The sequence below is a fragment of the Pseudophryne corroboree genome, chromosome 8, assembly GCF_028390025.1.
Source record: "Pseudophryne corroboree isolate aPseCor3 chromosome 8, aPseCor3.hap2, whole genome shotgun sequence".
NCBI classification, from domain to species: Eukaryota; Metazoa; Chordata; class Amphibia; order Anura; family Myobatrachidae; genus Pseudophryne; species Pseudophryne corroboree.
In genome coordinates this window covers 180,344,929-180,363,773 of record NC_086451.1, presented here as the reverse complement: position 1 = coordinate 180,363,773, position 18,845 = coordinate 180,344,929, and the positions used below count along the sequence as shown (strand labels likewise).

General features: G+C 48.5%; 23 non-coding genes and 4 pseudogenes across 23 annotated transcripts; all 27 read right to left on the bottom strand.

Annotated features, from left to right (window-relative positions):
* Window positions 1-324: 324 nt before the first annotated feature.
* LOC134952141 (U1 spliceosomal RNA) lies at window positions 325-487 on the bottom strand. The gene has a single exon (XR_010184731.1). It is a non-coding gene; the product is annotated as a U1 spliceosomal RNA (small nuclear RNA).
* A 151-nt stretch (window positions 488-638) lies between these two features.
* Window positions 639-802, bottom strand: LOC134950663 (U1 spliceosomal RNA). Its single transcript, XR_010183543.1, has one exon. It is a non-coding gene; the product is annotated as a U1 spliceosomal RNA (small nuclear RNA).
* A 695-nt stretch (window positions 803-1,497) lies between these two features.
* On the bottom strand, window positions 1,498-1,631 carry LOC134953647 (U1 spliceosomal RNA; annotated as a pseudogene).
* Window positions 1,632-2,092: 461 nt separating this feature from the next.
* Window positions 2,093-2,255, bottom strand: LOC134952656 (U1 spliceosomal RNA). Its single transcript, XR_010185133.1, has one exon. It is a non-coding gene; the product is annotated as a U1 spliceosomal RNA (small nuclear RNA).
* Window positions 2,256-2,407: 152 nt separating this feature from the next.
* Window positions 2,408-2,571, bottom strand: LOC134950441 (U1 spliceosomal RNA). Its single transcript, XR_010183360.1, has one exon. It is a non-coding gene; the product is annotated as a U1 spliceosomal RNA (small nuclear RNA).
* Window positions 2,572-3,245: 674 nt separating this feature from the next.
* On the bottom strand, window positions 3,246-3,408 carry LOC134952166 (U1 spliceosomal RNA). Its single transcript, XR_010184747.1, has one exon. It is a non-coding gene; the product is annotated as a U1 spliceosomal RNA (small nuclear RNA).
* Window positions 3,409-3,560: 152 nt separating this feature from the next.
* LOC134950619 (U1 spliceosomal RNA) lies at window positions 3,561-3,724 on the bottom strand. The gene has a single exon (XR_010183507.1). It is a non-coding gene; the product is annotated as a U1 spliceosomal RNA (small nuclear RNA).
* A 670-nt stretch (window positions 3,725-4,394) lies between these two features.
* LOC134953093 (U1 spliceosomal RNA) lies at window positions 4,395-4,557 on the bottom strand. The gene has a single exon (XR_010185424.1). It is a non-coding gene; the product is annotated as a U1 spliceosomal RNA (small nuclear RNA).
* Window positions 4,558-4,709: 152 nt separating this feature from the next.
* Window positions 4,710-4,873, bottom strand: LOC134950770 (U1 spliceosomal RNA). The gene has a single exon (XR_010183631.1). It is a non-coding gene; the product is annotated as a U1 spliceosomal RNA (small nuclear RNA).
* Window positions 4,874-5,556: 683 nt separating this feature from the next.
* On the bottom strand, window positions 5,557-5,710 carry LOC134952403 (U1 spliceosomal RNA; annotated as a pseudogene).
* A 152-nt stretch (window positions 5,711-5,862) lies between these two features.
* LOC134951074 (U1 spliceosomal RNA) lies at window positions 5,863-6,026 on the bottom strand. Its single transcript, XR_010183881.1, has one exon. It is a non-coding gene; the product is annotated as a U1 spliceosomal RNA (small nuclear RNA).
* Window positions 6,027-6,697: 671 nt separating this feature from the next.
* On the bottom strand, window positions 6,698-6,860 carry LOC134952618 (U1 spliceosomal RNA). The gene has a single exon (XR_010185103.1). It is a non-coding gene; the product is annotated as a U1 spliceosomal RNA (small nuclear RNA).
* A 152-nt stretch (window positions 6,861-7,012) lies between these two features.
* Window positions 7,013-7,176, bottom strand: LOC134950769 (U1 spliceosomal RNA). Its single transcript, XR_010183630.1, has one exon. It is a non-coding gene; the product is annotated as a U1 spliceosomal RNA (small nuclear RNA).
* Window positions 7,177-7,850: 674 nt separating this feature from the next.
* LOC134952745 (U1 spliceosomal RNA) lies at window positions 7,851-8,013 on the bottom strand. The gene has a single exon (XR_010185180.1). It is a non-coding gene; the product is annotated as a U1 spliceosomal RNA (small nuclear RNA).
* A 152-nt stretch (window positions 8,014-8,165) lies between these two features.
* On the bottom strand, window positions 8,166-8,329 carry LOC134951545 (U1 spliceosomal RNA). The gene has a single exon (XR_010184266.1). It is a non-coding gene; the product is annotated as a U1 spliceosomal RNA (small nuclear RNA).
* Window positions 8,330-9,000: 671 nt separating this feature from the next.
* Window positions 9,001-9,163, bottom strand: LOC134952616 (U1 spliceosomal RNA). The gene has a single exon (XR_010185102.1). It is a non-coding gene; the product is annotated as a U1 spliceosomal RNA (small nuclear RNA).
* A 152-nt stretch (window positions 9,164-9,315) lies between these two features.
* On the bottom strand, window positions 9,316-9,479 carry LOC134950768 (U1 spliceosomal RNA). The gene has a single exon (XR_010183629.1). It is a non-coding gene; the product is annotated as a U1 spliceosomal RNA (small nuclear RNA).
* A 674-nt stretch (window positions 9,480-10,153) lies between these two features.
* On the bottom strand, window positions 10,154-10,316 carry LOC134952744 (U1 spliceosomal RNA). The gene has a single exon (XR_010185179.1). It is a non-coding gene; the product is annotated as a U1 spliceosomal RNA (small nuclear RNA).
* A 152-nt stretch (window positions 10,317-10,468) lies between these two features.
* LOC134951544 (U1 spliceosomal RNA) lies at window positions 10,469-10,632 on the bottom strand. The gene has a single exon (XR_010184265.1). It is a non-coding gene; the product is annotated as a U1 spliceosomal RNA (small nuclear RNA).
* Window positions 10,633-11,328: 696 nt separating this feature from the next.
* Window positions 11,329-11,470, bottom strand: LOC134952611 (U1 spliceosomal RNA; annotated as a pseudogene).
* A 151-nt stretch (window positions 11,471-11,621) lies between these two features.
* Window positions 11,622-11,785, bottom strand: LOC134950379 (U1 spliceosomal RNA). The gene has a single exon (XR_010183308.1). It is a non-coding gene; the product is annotated as a U1 spliceosomal RNA (small nuclear RNA).
* Window positions 11,786-12,456: 671 nt separating this feature from the next.
* LOC134952614 (U1 spliceosomal RNA) lies at window positions 12,457-12,619 on the bottom strand. The gene has a single exon (XR_010185101.1). It is a non-coding gene; the product is annotated as a U1 spliceosomal RNA (small nuclear RNA).
* Window positions 12,620-12,771: 152 nt separating this feature from the next.
* LOC134950601 (U1 spliceosomal RNA) lies at window positions 12,772-12,935 on the bottom strand. Its single transcript, XR_010183492.1, has one exon. It is a non-coding gene; the product is annotated as a U1 spliceosomal RNA (small nuclear RNA).
* A 674-nt stretch (window positions 12,936-13,609) lies between these two features.
* On the bottom strand, window positions 13,610-13,772 carry LOC134952649 (U1 spliceosomal RNA). Its single transcript, XR_010185127.1, has one exon. It is a non-coding gene; the product is annotated as a U1 spliceosomal RNA (small nuclear RNA).
* Window positions 13,773-13,913: 141 nt separating this feature from the next.
* Window positions 13,914-14,077, bottom strand: LOC134950597 (U1 spliceosomal RNA). The gene has a single exon (XR_010183490.1). It is a non-coding gene; the product is annotated as a U1 spliceosomal RNA (small nuclear RNA).
* Window positions 14,078-14,772: 695 nt separating this feature from the next.
* LOC134952165 (U1 spliceosomal RNA) lies at window positions 14,773-14,914 on the bottom strand (annotated as a pseudogene).
* Window positions 14,915-15,066: 152 nt separating this feature from the next.
* On the bottom strand, window positions 15,067-15,229 carry LOC134950968 (U1 spliceosomal RNA). Its single transcript, XR_010183793.1, has one exon. It is a non-coding gene; the product is annotated as a U1 spliceosomal RNA (small nuclear RNA).
* Between the last annotated feature and the right edge of the window lie 3,616 nt (window positions 15,230-18,845).

Below are 18,845 nucleotides of genomic sequence, written 5' to 3'. Positions count from 1 at the left end.
TTTGCGGCACTTGGATGACCCCTAGTTCGCATTAAACACCTCCACCCTCCTTCGGTGTGGGGCTAGGCCCCGGCCCCTGAAGCATTCAAGCTGATTTCTTGCAGCAGCTGGGCACTGTAACAGCTCCAGAGCTGCTCTGTAAGGCAAGTAAAAGGGTGTGGGCCCTGCAGCACTACCTGTAGTTCGCATTGTGCGTTGGAAGGCACAAAGTAAGCAGACGGGTGAAGTCAGGATAGTGCGCAAGGGCATAGAAGGGAGCGGCTCAAGAAAAGAGAAGTGGAAACAGACAGCAAACTAGGCTGGAGAGAGACCTGAGACAAAGAGATCTGAATTATACGAGAGCCGACCAGGTGAAACACAAATTATGCAGTCAAGTATCCCACATTTGGGGAAATCGCAGGGGCAGCACACCCAGAGTGCAATGGGTGAGCCTTGCCCTGGGAGAAGCACCTTCATGATCATAGTATCTCACCTGGCAGGTAAGTAGGAGTTGGGCTAGAGCTGTGGAGGGTTGCTGCTCGGGCACCCCCTGTCAAGTGAAGGAGATCCAACTGAGGCAGCACAAGGGAACTCTCGAAAGAAGAACAAGGCTAGAGGAAGATCTGAGACAAAGAAATCTGACTTTTACCAGAACTGACCAGAGGAAAGCACAAACACAGCCCCCCACTACCACAAATAATGCAGTCGAGTTTCCCACATTTGGGGAAATCACAGAGGTCAGCATACCCAGAATGCAATGAATGAACCTCACCCTGGGAGAACAATCTTCATGACCATGGTATCTCCTATGCAAAATAAGTATGATTTGGGATAGGGCTGGGGAGGGCCGCTGCTCAGGCACATCTCTGTCAAGTAAAGGAGATTCAACTGAGGCAGCACAAGGGAACTCTCATCTGGGGACAACAACTGCAGGGAGAACACATATTTTCAGATGAACATGGGAGGGCAGAAGGCTGCCTAATACTGAAGCACCCCCAAACAACAAACCAAATGCAACAACTAGTGCAAGCATTCCTGGGGGAAGGCCTGCAGCAGATGGATTTGCATATGGTGATGTCATCCAAGCAGTGGGTCAAAGTTGGCTTCAACCCTCGTCTGCATATGAAAAGAAAAAAGGGGTGTGCAGGGCATGGCGGCCTTTTGCGGCGCTTGGATGACCCCTAGTTCGCATTAAACACCTCCACCCTCCTTCGGTGTGGGGCTCATGTTGGCTATACCCCAGCCCCTGAAGCATTCAAGCTGATTTCTTGCAGCAGCTGGGCACTGTAACAGCTCCAGAGCTGCTCTGTAAGGCAAGTAAAAGGGTGTGAGCCCTGCAGCACTACCTGTAGTTTGCATTGTGCATTGTAAGGCACAAAGTAAGCGGATGGGAGGAGAAGTCAGGATAGTGCACAAGGGTATAGTAGGGAGGGGCTCAAGAAAAAAGAAGTGGAAACAGACAGCAAACTAGGCTGGAGAGAGACCTGAGACAAAGAGATCTGAATTATATGAGAGCCGACCAGGGGAAACACAAATTATGCAGTCAAGTTTCCCACATTTGGGGAAATCGCAGGGGCAGCACACCCAGAGTGCAATGGGTGAGCCTGAGAATCAACTTTATGATCATAGTATCTCACCTGGCAGGTAAGTAGGAGTTGGGCTAGAGCTGGGGAGGGTCGCTGCTCGGGCACCCCCATGTCAAGTGAAGGAGATCCAACTGATCCAAAGTTGGCTTCAACCCTCGTCTGCATATGAAAAGAGAAAAGGGGCGTGCAGGGCATGGCGGCCTTTTGCGGCACTTGGATGACCCCTAGTTCGCATTAAACACCTCCACCCTCCTTCGGTGTGGGGCTAGGCCCCGGCCCCTGAAGCATTCAAGCTGATTTCTTGCAGCAGCTGGGCACTGTAACAGCTCCAGAGCTGCTCTGTAAGGCAAGTAAAAGGGTGTGGGCCCTGCAGCACTACCTGTAGTTCGCATTGTGCGTTGGAAGGCACAAAGTAAGCAGACGGGTGAAGTCAGGATAGTGCGCAAGGGCATAGAAGGGAGCGGCTCAAGAAAAGAGAAGTGGAAACAGACAGCAAACTAGGCTGGAGAGAGACCTGAGACAAAGAGATCTGAATTATACGAGAGCCGACCAGGTGAAACACAAATTATGCAGTCAAGTATCCCACATTTGGGGAAATCGCAGGAGCAGCACACCCAGAGTGCAATTGGTGAGCCTTGCCCTGCGAGAAACACCTTCATGATCATAGTTTCTCACCTGGCAGGTAAGTAGGAGTTGGGCTAGAGCTGGGGAGGGTCGCTGCTCGTGCACCCCCCTATCAAGTGAAGGAGATCCAACTGAGGCAGCACAAGGGAACTCTCGAAAGAAGAACAAGGCTAGAGGAAGATCTGAAACAAAGAAATCTGACTTTTACCAGAGCTGACCAGAGGAAAACACAAACACAGTCCCCCACTACCACAAATAATGCAGTCGAGTTTCCCACATTTGGGGAAATCACAGGGGTCAGCATACCCAGAATGCAATGAATGAACCTCACCCTGGGAGAACAATCTTCATGACCATGGTATCTCCTATGCAAAATAAGTATGATTTGGGATAGGGCTGGGGAGGGCCGCTGCTCAGGCACATCTCTGTCAAGTAAAGGAGATTCAACTGAGGCAGCACAAGGGAACTCTCATCTGGGGACAACAACTGCAGGGGGAACACATATTTTCAGATGAACATGGGAGGGCAGAAGGCTGCCTAATACTGAAGCACCCCCAAACAACAAACCAAATGCAACAACTAGTGCAAGCATTCCTGGGGGAAGGCCTGCAGCAGATGGATTTGCATATGGTGATGTCATCCAAGCAGTGGGTCAAAGTTGGCTTCAACCCTCATCTGCATATGAAAAGAGAAAAGGGGCGTGCAGGGCATGGCGGCCTTTTGCGGCGCTTGGATGACCCCTAGTTCACATTAAACACCTCCACCCTCCTTCGGTGTGGGGCTCATGTTGGCTATGCCCCAGCCCCTGAAGCATTCAAGCTAATTTCTTGCAGCAGCTGGGCACTGTAACAGCTCCAGAGCTGCTCTGTAAGGCAAGTAAAAGGGTGTGGGCCCTGCAGCACTACCTGTAGTTTGCATTGTGCATTGGAAGGCACAAAGTAAGCAGATGGGAGGAGAAGTCAGGATAGTGCACAAGGGTATAGAAGGGAGGGGCTCAAGAAAAAAGAAGTGGAAACAGACAGCAAACTAGGCTGGAGAGAGACCTGAGACAAAGAGATCTGAATTATATGAGAGCCGACCAGAGGAAACACAAATTATGCAGTCAAGTTTCCCACATTTGGGGAAATCGCAGGGGCAGCACACCCAGAGTGCAATGGGTGAGCCTTGCCCTGGGAGAAGCAACTTCATGATCATAGTATCTCACCTGGCAGGTAAGTAGGAGTTGCGCTAGAGCTGTTGAGGGTCGCTGCTCGGGCACCCCCCTGTCAAGTGAAGGAGATCCAACTGAGGCAGCACAAGGGAACTCTCGAAAGAAGAACAAGGCTAGAGGAAGATCTGAGACAAAGAAATCTGAATTTTACCAGAGCTGACCAGAGGAAAGCACAAACACAGTCCCCCACTACCACAAATAATGCAGTCGAGTTTCCCACATTTGGGGAAATCACAGGGGTCAGCATACCCAGAATGCAATGAATGAACCTCACCCTGGGAGAACAATCTTCATGACCATGGTATATCCTATGCAAAATAAGTATGATTTGGGATAGGGCTGGGGAGGGCCGCTGCTCAGGCACATCTCAGTCAAGTAAAGGAGATTCAACTGAGGCAGCACAAGGGAACTCTCATCTGGGGACAACAACTGCAGGGAGAACACATATTTTCAGATGAACATGGGAGGGCAGAAGGCTGCCTAATACTGAAGCACAGCCAAACAACAAACCAAATGCAACAACTAGTACAAGCATTCCTGGGGGTAGGTCTGCTGAAGACGGATTTGCATACGGTGATGTCATCCAAGCAGTGGGCCAAAGTTGGCTGGAACCCTCATCTGCATATGAAAAGAGAAAAGGGGTATGCAGGGCATGGCGGCCTTTTGCGGCGCTTGGATGACCCCTAGTTCGCATTAAACACCCCCACCCTCCTTCGGTGTGGGCTCATGTTGGCTATGCCCCAGCCCCTGAAGCATTCAAGCTGATTTCTTGCAGCAGCTGGGCACTGTAACAGCTCCAGAGCTGCTCTGTAAAGCAAGTAAAAGGGTGTGGGCCCTGCAGCACTACCTATAGTTTGCATTGTGCGTTGGAAGGCACAAAGTAAGCAGACGGGAGAAGTCAGGATAGTGCACAAGGGCATAGAAGGGAGCGGCTCAAGAAAAGAGAAGTGGAAACAGACAGCAAACTAGGCTGGAGAGAGACCTGAGACAAAGCGATCTGAATTATACGAGAGCCGACCAGGGGAAACACAAATTATGAAGTCAAGTTTCCCACATTTGGGGAAATCGCAGGGGCAGCACACCCAGTGTGCAATGGGTGAGCCTTGCCCTGGGAGAAGCACCTTCATGATCAAAGTATCTCACCTGGCAGGTAAGTAGGAGTTGGGCTAGAGCTGGGGAGGGTCGCTGCTCAGGCACCCCCCTGTCAAGTTAAGGAGATCCAACTGAGGCAGCACAAGGGAACTCTCTAAAGAAGAACAAGGCTAGAGGAAGATCTGAGACAAAGAAATCTGACTTTTACCAGAGCTGACCAGAGGAAAACACAAACACAGTCCCCCACTACCACAAATAATGCAGTCGAGTTTCCCACATTTGGGGAAATCACAAGGGTCAGCATACCCAGAATGCAATGAATGAACCTCACCCTGGGAGAACAATCTTCATGACCATGGTATCTCCTATGCAAAATAAGTATGATTTGGGATAGAGCTGGGGAGGGCCGCTGCTCAGGCACATCTCTGTCAAGTAAAGGAGATTCAACTGAGGCAGCACAAGGGAACTCTCATCTGGGGACAACAACTGCAGGGAGAACACATATTTTCAGAAGAACATGGGAGGGCAGAAGGCTGCCTAATACTGAAGCACCCCCAAACAACAAACCAAATGCAACAACTAGTGCAAGCATTCCTGGGCGAAGGCCTGCAGCAGATGGATTTGCATATGGTGATGTCATCCAAGCAGTGGGTCAAAGTTGGCTTCAACCCTCATCTGCATATGAAAAGAGAAAAGGGGCGTGCAGGGCATGGCGGGCTTTTGCGGCGCTTGGATGACCCCTAGTTCACATTAAACACCTACACCCTCCTTCGGTGTGGGGCTCATGTTGGCTATGCCCCAGCCCCTGAAGCATTCAAGCTAATTTCTTGCAGCAGCTGGGCACTGTAACAGCTCCAAAGCTGCTCTGTAAGGCAAGTAAAAGGGTGTGGGCCCTGCAGCACTACCTGTAGTTTGCATTGTGCATTGGAAGGCACAAAGTAAGCAGACGGGAGGAGAACTCAGGATAGTGCACAAGGGTATAGAAGGGAGGGGCTCAAGAAAAAAAAAGTGGAAACAGACAGCAAACTAGGCTGGAGAGAGACCTGAGACAAAGAGATCTCAATTATATGAGAGCCGACCAGAGGAAACACAAATTATGCAGTCAAGTTTCCCACATTTGGGGAAATCGCAGGGGCAGCACACCCAGAGTGCAATGGGTGAGCCTTGCCCTGGGAGAAGCAACTTCATGATCATAGTATCTCACCTGGCAGGTAAGTAGGAGTTGGGCTAGAGCTGTGGAGGGTCGCTGCTCGGGCACCCCCCTGTCAAGTGAAGGAGATCCAACTGAGGCAGCACAAGGGAACTCTCGAAAGAAGAACAAGGCTAGAGGAAGATCTGAGACAAAGAAATCTGAATTTTACCAGAGCTGACCAGAGGAAAGCACAAACACAGTCCCCCACTACCACAAATAATGCAGTCGAGTTTCCCAGATTTGGGGAAATCACAGGGATCAGCATACCCAGAATGCAATGAATGAACCTCACCCTGGGAGAACAATCTTCATGACCATGGTATATCCTATGCAAAATAAGTATGATTTGGGATAGGGCTGGGGAGGGCCGCTGCTCTGGCACATCTCAGTCAAGTAAAGGAGATTCAACTGAGGCAGCACAAGGGAACTCTCATCTGGGGACAACAACTGCAGGGAGAACACATATTTTCAGATGAACATGGGAGGGCAGAAGGCTGCCTAATACTGAAGCACCCCCAAACAACAAACCAAATGCAACAACTAGTGCAAGCATTCCTGGGGGAAGGCCTGCAGCAGATGGATTTGCATATGGTGATGTCATCCAAGCAGTGGGTCAAAGTTGGCTTCAACCCTCGTCTGCATATGAAAAGAAAAAAGGGGTGTGCAGGGCATGGCGGCCTTTTGCGGCGCTTGGATGACCCCTAGTTCGCATTAAACACCTCCACCCTCCTTCGGTGTGGGGCTCATGTTGGCTATGCCCCAGCCCCTGAAGCATTCAAGCTGATTTCTTGCAGCAGCTGGGCACTGTAACAGCTCCAGAGCTGCTCTGTAAAGCAAGTAAAAGGGTGTGGGCCCTGCAGCACTACCTATAGTTTGCATTGTGCGTTGGAAGGCACAAAGTAAGCAGACGGGAGAAGTCAGGATAGTGCACAAGGGCATAGAAGGGAGCGGCTCAAGAAAAGAGAAGTGGAAACAGACAGCAAACTAGGCTGGAGAGAGACCTGAGACAAAGCGATCTGAATTATACGAGAGCCGACCAGGGGAAACACAAATTATGCAGTCAAGTTTCCCACATTTGGGGAAATCGCAGGGGCAGCACACCCAGTGTGCAATGGGTGAGCCTTGCCCTGGGAGAAGCACCTTCATGATCAAAGTATCTCACCTGGCAGGTAAGTAGGAGTTGGGCTAGAGCTGTGGAGGGTCGCTGCTCGGGCACCCCCCTGTCAAGTGAAGGAGATCCAACTGAGGCAGCACAAGGGAACTCTCGAAAGAAGAACAAGGCTAGAGGAAGATCTGAGACAAAGAAATCTGACTTTTACCAGAGCTGACCAGAGGAAAACACAAACACAGTCCCCCACTACCACAAATAATGCAGTCGAGTTTCCCACATTTGGGGAAATCACAAGGGTCAGCATACCCAGAATGCAATGAATGAACCTCACCCTGGGAGAACAATCTTCATGACCATGGTATCTCCTATGCAAAATAAGTATGATTTGGGATAGAGCTGGGGAGGGCCGCTGCTCAGGCACATCTCTGTCAAGTAAAGGAGATTCAACTGAGGCAGCACAAGGGAACTCTCATCTGGGGACAACAACTGCAGGGAGAACACATATTTTCAGATGAACATGGGAGGGCAGAAGGCTGCCTAATACTGAAGCACCCCCAAACAACAAACCAAATGCAACAACTAGTGCAAGCATTCCTGGGGGAAGGCCTGCAGCAGATGGATTTGCATATGGTGATGTCATCCAAGCAGTGGGTCAAAGTTGGCTTCAACCCTCATCTGCATATGAAAAGAGAAAAGGGGCGTGCAGGGCATGGCGGCCTTTTGTGGCGCTTGGATGACCCCTAGTTCACATTAAACACCTACACCCTCCTTCGGTGTGGGGCTCATGTTGGCTATGCCCCAGCCCCTGAAGCATTCAAGCTAATTTCTTGCAGCAGCTGGGCACTGTAACAGCTCCAAAGCTGCTCTGTAAGGCAAGTAAAAGGGTGTGGGCCCTGCAGCACTACCTGTAGTTTGCATTGTGCATTGGAAGGCACAAAGTAAGCAGACGGAAGGAGAAGACAGGATAGTGCACAAGGGTATAGAAGGGAGGGGCTCAAGAAAAAAGAAGTGGAAACAGACAGCAAACTAGGCTGGAGAGAGACCTGAGACAAAGAGATCTGAATTATATGAGAGCCAACCAGAGGAAACACAAATTATGCAGTTAAGTTTCCCACATTTGGGGAAATCGCAGGGGCAGCACACCCAGAGTGCAATGGGTGAGCCTTGCCCTGGGAGAAGCAACTTCATGATCATAGTATCTCACCTGGCAGGTAAGTAGGAGTTGGGCTAGAGCTGTGGAGGGTCGCTGCTCGGGCACCCCCCTGTCAAGTGAAGGAGATCCAACTGAGGCAGCACAAGGGAACTCTCGAAAGAAGAACAAGGCTAGAGGAAGATCTGAGACAAAGAAATCTGAATTTTACCAGAGCTGACCAGAGGAAAGCACAAACACAGTCCCCCACTACCACAAATAATGCAGTCGAGTTTCCCAGATTTGGGGAAATCACAGGGGTCAGCATACCCAGAATGCAATAAATGAACCTCACCCTGGGAGAACAATCTTCATGACCATGGTATATCCTATGCAAAATAAGTATGATTTGGGATAGAGCTGGGGAGGGCCACTGCTCAGGCACATCTCAGTCAAGTAAAGGAGATTCAACTGAGGCAGCACAAGGGAACTCTCATCTGGGGACAACAACTGCAGGGATAACACATATTTTCAGATGAACATGGGAGGGCAGAAGGCTGCCTAATACTGAAGCACAGCCAAACAACAAACCAAATGCAACAACTAGTACAAGCATTCCTGGGGGTAGGTCTGCTGAAGACGGATTTGCATACGGTGATGTCATCCAAGCAGTGGGTCAAAGTTGGCTTCAACCCTCGTCTGCATATGAAAAGAAAAAAGGGGTGTGCAGGGCATGGCGGCCTTTTGCGGCGCTTGGATGACCCCTAGTTCGCATTAAACACCTCCACCCTCCTTCGGTGTGGGGCTCATGTTGGCTATGCCCCAGCCCCTGAAGCATTCAAGCTGATTTCTTGCAGCAGCTGGGCACTGTAACAGCTCCAGAGCTGCTCTGTAAAGCAAGTAAAAGGGTGTGGGCCCTGCAGCACTACCTATAGTTTGCATTGTGCGTTGGAAGGCACAAAGTAAGCAGACGGGAGAAGTCAGGATAGTGCACAAGGGCATAGAAGGGAGCGGCTCAAGAAAAGAGAAGTGGAAACAGACAGCAAACTAGGCTGGAGAGAGACCTGAGACAAAGCGATCTGAATTATACGAGAGCCGACCAGGGGAAACACAAATTATGCAGTCAAGTTTCCCACATTTGGGGAAATCGCAGGGGCAGCACACCCAGTGTGCAATGGGTGAGCCTTGCCCTGGGAGAAGCACCTTCATGATCAAAGTATCTCACCTGGCAGGTAAGTAGGAGTTGGGCTAGAGCTGTGGAGGGTCGCTGCTCGGGCACCCCCCTGTCAAGTGAAGGAGATCCAACTGAGGCAGCACAAGGGAACTCTCGAAAGAAGAACAAGGCTAGAGGAAGATCTGAGACAAAGAAATCTGACTTTTACCAGAGCTGACCAGAGGAAAACACAAACACAGTCCCCCACTACCACAAATAATGCAGTCGAGTTTCCCACATTTGGGGAAATCACAAGGGTCAGCATACCCAGAATGCAATGAATGAACCTCACCCTGGGAGAACAATCTTCATGACCATGGTATCTCCTATGCAAAATAAGTATGATTTGGGATAGAGCTGGGGAGGGCCGCTGCTCAGGCACATCTCTGTCAAGTAAAGGAGATTCAACTGAGGCAGCACAAGGGAACTCTCATCTGGGGACAACAACTGCAGGGAGAACACATATTTTCAGATGAACATGGGAGGGCAGAAGGCTGCCTAATACTGAAGCACCCCCAAACAACAAACCAAATGCAACAACTAGTGCAAGCATTCCTGGGGGAAGGCCTGCAGCAGATGGATTTGCATATGGTGATGTCATCCAAGCAGTGGGTCAAAGTTGGCTTCAACCCTCATCTGCATATGAAAAGAGAAAAGGGGCGTGCAGGGCATGGCGGCCTTTTGTGGCGCTTGGATGACCCCTAGTTCACATTAAACACCTACACCCTCCTTCGGTGTGGGGCTCATGTTGGCTATGCCCCAGCCCCTGAAGCATTCAAGCTAATTTCTTGCAGCAGCTGGGCACTGTAACAGCTCCAAAGCTGCTCTGTAAGGCAAGTAAAAGGGTGTGGGCCCTGCAGCACTACCTGTAGTTTGCATTGTGCATTGGAAGGCACAAAGTAAGCAGACGGGAGGAGAAGTCAGGATAGTGCACAAGGGTATAGAAGGGAGGGGCTCAAGAAAAAAGAAGTGGAAACAGACAGCAAACTAGGCTGGAGAGAGACCTGAGACAAAGAGATCTGAATTATATGAGAGCCAACCAGAGGAAACACAAATTATGCAGTTAAGTTTCCCACATTTGGGGAAATCGCAGGGGCAGCACACCCAGAGTGCAATGGGTGAGCCTTGCCCTGGGAGAAGCAACTTCATGATCATAGTATCTCACCTGGCAGGTAAGTAGGAGTTGGGCTAGAGCTGTGGAGGGTCGCTGCTCGGGCACCCCCCTGTCAAGTGAAGGAGATCCAACTGAGGCAGCACAAGGGAACTCTCGAAAGAAGAACAAGGCTAGAGGAAGATCTGAGACAAAGAAATCTGAATTTTACCAGAGCTGACCAGAGGAAAGCACAAACACAGTCCCCCACTACCACAAATAATGCAGTCGAGTTTCCCAGATTTGGGGAAATCACAGGGGTCAGCATACCCAGAATGCAATAAATGAACCTCACCCTGGGAGAACAATCTTCATGACCATGGTATATCCTATGCAAAATAAGTATGATTTGGGATAGAGCTGGGGAGGGCCACTGCTCAGGCACATCTCAGTCAAGTAAAGGAGATTCAACTGAGGCAGCACAAGGGAACTCTCATCTGGGGACAACAACTGCAGGGATAACACATATTTTCAGATGAACATGGGAGGGCAGAAGGCTGCCTAATACTGAAGCACAGCCAAACAACAAACCAAATGCAACAACTAGTACAAGCATTCCTGGGGGTAGGTCTGCTGAAGACGGATTTGCATACGGTGATGTCATCCAAGCAGTGGGCCAAAGTTGGCTGGAACCCTCATCTGCATATGAAAAGAGAAAAGGGGTATGCAGGGCATGGCGGCCTTTTGCGGCGCTTGGATGACCCCTAGTTTGCATTAAACACCCCCACCCTCCTTCGGTGTGGGGCTCATGTTGGCTATGCCCCAGCCCATGAAGCATTCAAGCTGACTTCTTGCAGCAGCTGGGCACTGTAACAGCTCCAGAGCTGCTCTGTAAGGCAAGTAAAAGGGTGTGGGCCCTGCAGCACTACCTGTAGTTTGCATTGTGCGTTGGAAGGCACAAAGTAAGCAGACGGGAGGAGAAGTCAGGATAGTGCACAAGGGTATAGAAGGGAGGGGCTCAAGAAAAAAAGAAGTGGAAACAGACAGCAAACTAGGCTGGAGAGAGACCTGAGACAAAGAGATCTGAATTATATGAGAGCCGACCAGGGGAAACACAAATTATGCAGTCAAGTGTCCCACATTTAGGGAAATCGCAGGGGCAGCACACCCAGAGTGCAATGGGTGAGCCTTGCCCTGGGAGAAGCACCTTCATGATCATAGTATCTCACCTGGCAGGTAAGTAGGAGTTGGGCTAGAGCTGTGGAGGGTTGCTGCTCGGGCACCCCCTGTCAAGTGAAGGAGATCCAACTGAGGCAGCACAAGGGAACTCTCGAAAGAAGAACAAGGCTAGAGGAAGATCTGAGACAAAGAAATCTGACTTTTACCAGAGCTGACCAGAGGAAAGCACAAACACAGTCCCCCACTACCACAAATAATGCAGTCGAGTTTCCCACATTTGGGGAAATCACAGGGGTCAGCATACCCAGAATGCAATGAATGAACCTCACCCTGGGAGAACAATCTTCATGACCATGGTATCTCCTATGCAAAATAAGTATGATTTGGGATAGGGCTGGGGAGGGCCGCTGCTCAGGCACATCTCTGTCAAGTAAAGGAGATTCAACTGAGGCAGCACAAGGGAACTCTCATCTGGGGACAACAACTGCAGGGAGAACACATATTTTCAGATGAACATGGGAGGGCAGAAGGCTGCCTAATACTGAAGCACCCCCAAACAACAAACCAAATGCAACAACTAGTGCAAGCATTCCTGGGGGAAGGCCTGCAGCAGATGGATTTGCATATGGTGATGTCATCCAAGCAGTGGGTCAAAGTTGGCTTCAACCCTCGTCTGCATATGAAAAGAAAAAAGGGGTGAGCAGGGCATAGCGGCCTTTTGCGGCGCTTGGATGACCCCTAGTTCGCATTAAACACCTCCACCCTCCTTCGGTGTGGGGCTCATGTTGGCTATGCCCCAGCCCCTGAAGCATTCAAGCTGATTTCTTGCAGCAGCTGGGCACTGTAACAGCTCCAGAGCTGCTCTGTAAAGCAAGTAAAAGGGTGTGGGCCCTGCAGCACTACCTATAGTTTGCATTGTGCGTTGGAAGGCACAAAGTAAGCAGACGGGAGAAGTCAGGATAGTGCACAAGGGCATAGAAGGGAGCGGCTCAAGAAAAGAGAAGTGGAAACAGACAGCAAACTAGGCTGGAGAGAGACCTGAGACAAAGCGATCTGAATTATACGAGAGCCGACCAGGGGAAACACAAATTATGCAGTCAAGTTTCCCACATTTGGGGAAATCGCAGGGGCAGCACACCCAGTGTGCAATGGGTGAGCCTTGCCCTGGGAGAAGCACCTTCATGATCAAAGTATCTCACCTGGCAGGTAAGTAGGAGTTGGGCTAGAGCTGGGGAGGGTCGCTGCTCGGGCACCCCCCTGTCAAGTGAAGGAGATCCAACTGAGGCAGCACAAGGGAACTCTCGAAAGAAGAACAAGGCTAGAGGAAGATCTGAGACAAAGAAATCTGACTTTTACCAGAGCTGACCAGAGGAAAACACAAACACAGTCCCCCACTACCACAAATAATGCAGTTGAGTTTCCCACATTTGGGGAAATCACAAGGGTCAGCATACCCAGAATGCAATGAATGAACCTCACCCTGGGAGAACAATCTTCATGACCATGGTATCTCCTATGCAAAATAAGTATGATTTGGGATAGAGCTGGGGAGGGCCGCTGCTCAGGCACATCTATGTCAAGTAAAGGAGATTCAACTGAGGCAGCACAAGGGAACTCTCATCTGGGGACAACAACTGCAGGGAGAACACATATTTTCAGATGAACATGGGAGGGCAGAAGGCTGCCTAATACTGAAGCACAGCCAAACAACAAACCAAATGCAACAACTAGTACAAGCATTCCTGGGGGTAGGTCTGCTGAAGACGGATTTGCATACGGTGATGTCATCCAAGCAGTGGGCCAAAGTTGGCTGGAACCCTCATCTGCATATGAAAAGAGAAAAGGGGTATGTAGGGCATGGCGGCCTTTTGCGGCGCTTGGATGACCCCTAGTTCGCATTAAACACCCCCAGCCTCCTTCGGTGTGGGGCTCATGTTGGCTATGCCCCAGCCCCTGAAGCATTCAAGCTGATTTCTTGCAGCAGCTGGGCACTGTAACAGCTCCAGAGCTGCTCTGTAAGGCAACTAAAAGGGTGTGGGCCCTGCAGCACTACCTGTAGTTTGCATTGTGCGTTGGAAGGCACAAAGTAAGCAGACGGGAGGAGAAGTCAGGATAGTGCACAAGGGTATAGAAGGGAGGGGCTCAAGAAAAAAGAAGTGGAAACAGACAGCAAACTAGGCTGGAGAGAGACCTGAGACAAAGAGATCTGAATTATACGAGAGCCGACCAGGGGAAACACAAATTATGCAGTCAAGTGTCCCACATTTAAGGAAATCGCAGGGGCAGCACACCCAGAGTGCAATGGGTGAGCCTTGCCCTGGGAGAAGCACCTTCATGATCATAGTATCTCACCTGGCAGGTAAGTAGGAGTTGGGCTAGAGCTGTGGAGGGTTGCTGCTCGGGCACCCCCTGTCAAGTGAAGGAGATCCAACTGAGGCAGCACAAGGGAACTCTCGAAAGAAGAACAAGGCTAGAGGAAGATCTGAGACAAAGAAATCTGACTTTTACCAGAGGAAAGCACAAACACAGTCCCCCACTACCACAAATAATGCAATCGAGTTTCCCATATTTGGGGAAATCACAAGGGTCAGCATACCCAGAATGCAATGAATGAACCTCACCCTGGGAGAACAATCTTCATGACCATGGTATCTCCTATGCAAAATAAGTATGATTTGGGATAGAGCTGGGGAGGGCCGCTGCTGAGGCACATCTCTGTCAAGTAAAGGAGATTCAACTGAGGCAGCACAAGGGAACTCTCATCTGGGGACAACAACTGCAGGGAGAACACATATTTTCAGATGAACATGGGAGGGCAGAAGGCTGCCTAATACTGAAGCACCCCCAAACAACAAACCAAATGCAACAACTAGTGCAAGCATTCCTGGGGGAAGGCCTGCAGCAGATGGATTTGCATATGGTGATGTCATCCAAGCAGTGGGTCAAAGTTGGCTTCAGCCCTCATCTGCATATGAAAAGAGAAAAGGGGCGTGCAGGGCATGGCGGCCTTTTGCGGCGCTTGGATGACCCCTAGTTCGCATTAAACACCCCCACCCTCCTTCGGTGTGGGGCTCATGTTGGCCATGCCCCAGCCCCTGAAGCATTCAAGCTGATTTCTTGCAGCAGCTGGGCACTGTAACAGCTCCAGAGCTGCTCTGTAAGGCAAGTAAAACGGTGTGGGCCCTGCAGCACTACCTGTAGTTTGCATTGTGCATTGGAAGGCACAACGTAAGCAGACAGGAGGAGAAGTCAGGATAGCGCACAAGGGTATAGAAGGGAGGGGTTCAAGAAAAAAGAAGTGGAAACAGACAGCAAACTAGGCTGGAGAGAGACCTGAGACAAAGAGATCTGAATTATATGAGAGCCGACCAGGGGAAACACAAATTATGCAGTCAAGTTTCCCACATTTGGGGAAATCGCAGGGGCAGCACACCCAGAGTGCAATGGGCGAGCCTTGCCCTGGGAGAAGCACCTTCATGATCATAGTTTCTCACCTGGCAGGTAAGTAGGAGTTGGGCTAGAGCTGCGGAGGGTCGCTGCTCGGGCACCCCCCTGTCAAGTGAAGGAGATCCAACTGAGGCAGCACAAGGGAACTCTCGAAAGAAGAACAAGGCTAGAGGAAGATCTGAGACAGAGAAATCTGACTTTTACCAGAGCTGACCAGAGGAAAACACAAACACAGTCCCCCACTACCACAAATAATGCAGTCGAGTTTCCCACATTTGGGGAAATCACAGGGGTCAGCATACCCAGAATGCAATGAATGAACCTCACCCTGGGAGAACAATCTTCATGACCATGGTATCTCCTATGCAAATAAGTATGATTTGGGATAGGGCTGGGGAGGGCCGCTGCTCAGGCACATCTCTGTCAAGTAAAGGAGATTCAACTGAGGCAGCACAAGGGAACTCTCATCTGGGTGTTGAAATATGTACAACAGACTATGGGTTTGTTTACATGCATGTAGTTACCGTACAGGGGAAGCAGATGGCGCTGTATACTTACAGAGGTGTAGTGTTTGTCTGTTGCATATGTTTGTACTTGTTTGTTTTATCTCCTCACATGTGTGTTCTAGAAAAGTCTCTAAGGAAAGGAGATGAGCTGATGTTACTGACATGTTTAAGAGAAGCTGATACTGAAACCTGTTGTTATATTGATCCTGCTATTCAGTACTATATAAAGAAGATATACATCTCAAGTCTCGTTCTGTCTGTACACAAGGTAACTCCTGAGGTGATACTTTATCTATAAGACTTCCCGCTGCACACCTATGGTATCGATCCATCGCACTATGCCAACAGGTTATGGGCCCAGACTGGAGTCTATACAAGATAAAGTTTTCAGGAGTGCATCCTAAGCAGCATCCAGATCATGAGTCGCACTGCAAGTCCCAGCAGGCGCAGACAGCAGACTGTGTAACTCACACAAGAAACAACCCAGGAGAACCTTGGAAAGAAAACTGTGAGTAAAACAAGTTTAATACCACAGAAGAATAGAGAGATCTATACAAGGAAGGGTTATGGCAAATTACACAGATCTCAGACTAGCTGCTAGCAAGCTTTCTAATGAGAACTATCAAACATGGAAGTTTAAAGTAGAAATGCTATTAACCAGAGATGATTTATGGGATGTTATAAATGCAGACAGACCTGAAGGAGAGGATCAGCAGTGGATTAAGAAGGACAGACAGGCAAGAGCCACTATAAGTTTACTAGTGGAAGATGAACAGCTTATACACATAAGACAAGAGAGTACAGCTAAAGGCATGTGGACTGCATTACAGAGAGTGCATGAAGGATCAAGTTTGAACAGCAAACTATTCCTATTAAGAAAATTATATCAAATGAGATTTAATAAAGGCAAGAGAATGCAAGAACACATCAGTGCACTACTAGAGATAACCATACAGCTCAGGTCAATGGGAGAAGAAATCAAAAGCAACCACAGAGTAGCCATCCTCCTTTGCAGTTTACCAGATACATACAGTGCACTAATAAACGCACTAGAAATGAGACCTGAAGCAGAAATCACACCAGACTTTGTGAAGAACAGGCTCATAGAGGAGTATCAACGCAGAAAGGAGCTTACAGAGTGCAATACTGAAAGTGACACAGAGAAAGCACTTAAAATGGCGGACACTAAGCCACACACCAGGGAAACAAGAGCTTGTTTCAGATGCAAGAAAGTGGGTCACCTGAAAAAAGATTGCACCATATGGAAGACAGAGCAGCACAAACCACCAGAAAGATTACACAAACAAAGAGCCAAAGCCACACTTACAGATACAGGAGCACACACTTGGAATGGAACATTTAAAGCGACAGTAACCCAATTGTCAGAAAAGTGGTTTGTAGACTCAGGAGCGACTAGTCATATGACAAATAACAAGGACTTCTTTACTGAACTTGATTTGAACCATAAAGAAACAATCTACCTAGCAGACGGAACAAATATCATTGCAGAAGGGAAAGGGAATGGTCAATTCCTATGCTCCAAGGGTAATGGCAGCTATGCAGAAATACCCGTAACAGATGTGCTATATGTTCCCAAGCTTGAGGGAGCACTGCTATCAGTAAAGAATCTAGTAGAAAAAGGACTTACTGTAAAGTTTCAGAATAATAAGTGTTTTATCCAAAATGGAAGAGAAACACTAGCTACAGCCAGAATAAAAGAACATTTATACTGTCTGGATATCGCAGCACAGCAGGCAAAGCTGAGTACACAGAAACACGCTGACTGTATTCACAAGTGGCATAGAAGATTAGGACACAGACACCCAGATTGCATAAAGGAAATGCAGAAGAGAGACCTAGCCAGGGATCTCAAAGTGTCAGACTGTTCAGAAATGATGAAGTGCCAATGCTGCATAAAAGCAAAAGCAACAAGGACGACAATTCCTAAGAAAAGTGAAAACAGAGCTTCCAGACCACTAGACCTGGTACATAGTGATGTATGCGGACCTATGAAAACGCGAACCGTAGGAGACAAAAGGTATATGCTGACATTCATTGACGACTACTCCAGGTTCACAGTCACTTATTTAATAAAAAGTAAAGATGAAGTCTTAGAAAAGCTGCAAGACTACGTGACCATGACCAGAAACAGGTTCAAGAGGAATATGCTAACTCTTCGCAGCGACAATGGAGGCGAGTTCACAGGACAGAAAATAGAACGGTACTTGAGAGGACTCGGTATTGAGCATCAGAAGACAGTACCATATACACCAGAGCAAAACGGTGTATCTGAGAGGAAAAACAGATCACTAACAGAAATGATAAGGTGCATGCTTACAGATTCAGGACTACCTGATAAATATTGGGGTGAAGCAGCAGCAACAGCCACCTATCTTCAAAACAGACTACTTTCCAAAGCAGTAAGGAAGACACCATATGAGCTGTGGCACGGTAAGAAACCCAGCTTAAAGCACATTAGAGTTTTTGGATGCAGAGCCTTCGCCTACATTCCTGCTGAAAAACGAAGCAAGTTGCAGATCCGAGCAGAAGAGGGAGTTCTAGTCGGCTATAGTGAACATTCAAATAGCTACAGAATCTTAAATCCAAGAACTGGAAAAGTAGTTATAAGCAACAGTATGACATTCATAGAAGAAACACGAGATGATGTCATAATTCCAGTAGACTCTACTGAAGAAGAAAGCACTGAATCCAAAGAAACAGATGAAGTAGAGATCACTCAAGAAGTTGAAGTACAACACAAGACAAATACCAGCGACACTCATGAGAGTGCATCCGAGGGGGTGAGACGCTCTTCAAGAGAAAATAAGGGAAAAGCACCTACACGTTTATCTTACAAAGCAAAAGCCATTAACATACAAGAACCTGCATCATGGGAAGAAATTGCTAACTTTTCTGAAAGAGAAGCACAGAAATGGCTAGGAGCCGCAAAAGAAGAAATGGAATCAATGGACGACAATCAGACATGGACATTGACCAGACTACCAATAGACAAAAAGGCCATAGGATGTAAATGGACTTTTAAGGTCAAGTATGATTCTGAAGGAAAAATAGAAAGATACAAGGCAAGACTCGTTGCTAAAGGATATTCACAGAAATTTGGAGAAGATTATGATGAAACGTTTGCTCCAGTTGTGAAGCACACAACCATTAGAACCTTACTCCTAACAGCAGCCATAAAGGGTATGCAAGTGAAACACTTCGATGTAAAGATGGCTTTCCTACATGGTGAACTAAAGGAAGATATATACATGGAACAACCACCAGGCTTCGTGAATTCTCAGAACCCAGATCATGTATGTAAACTTAACAAGAGTATATATGGTCTTAAACAAGCAGCAAGAGCATGGAATACAAAGATAAATGGAGTTCTGACAGAAAAGGGATTCATCAGAAGCAAAGCAGACCCATGTCTCTATACAAAGTTGATAGAGGAAAGATGGTTCTATGTATTGATTTACGTGGATGA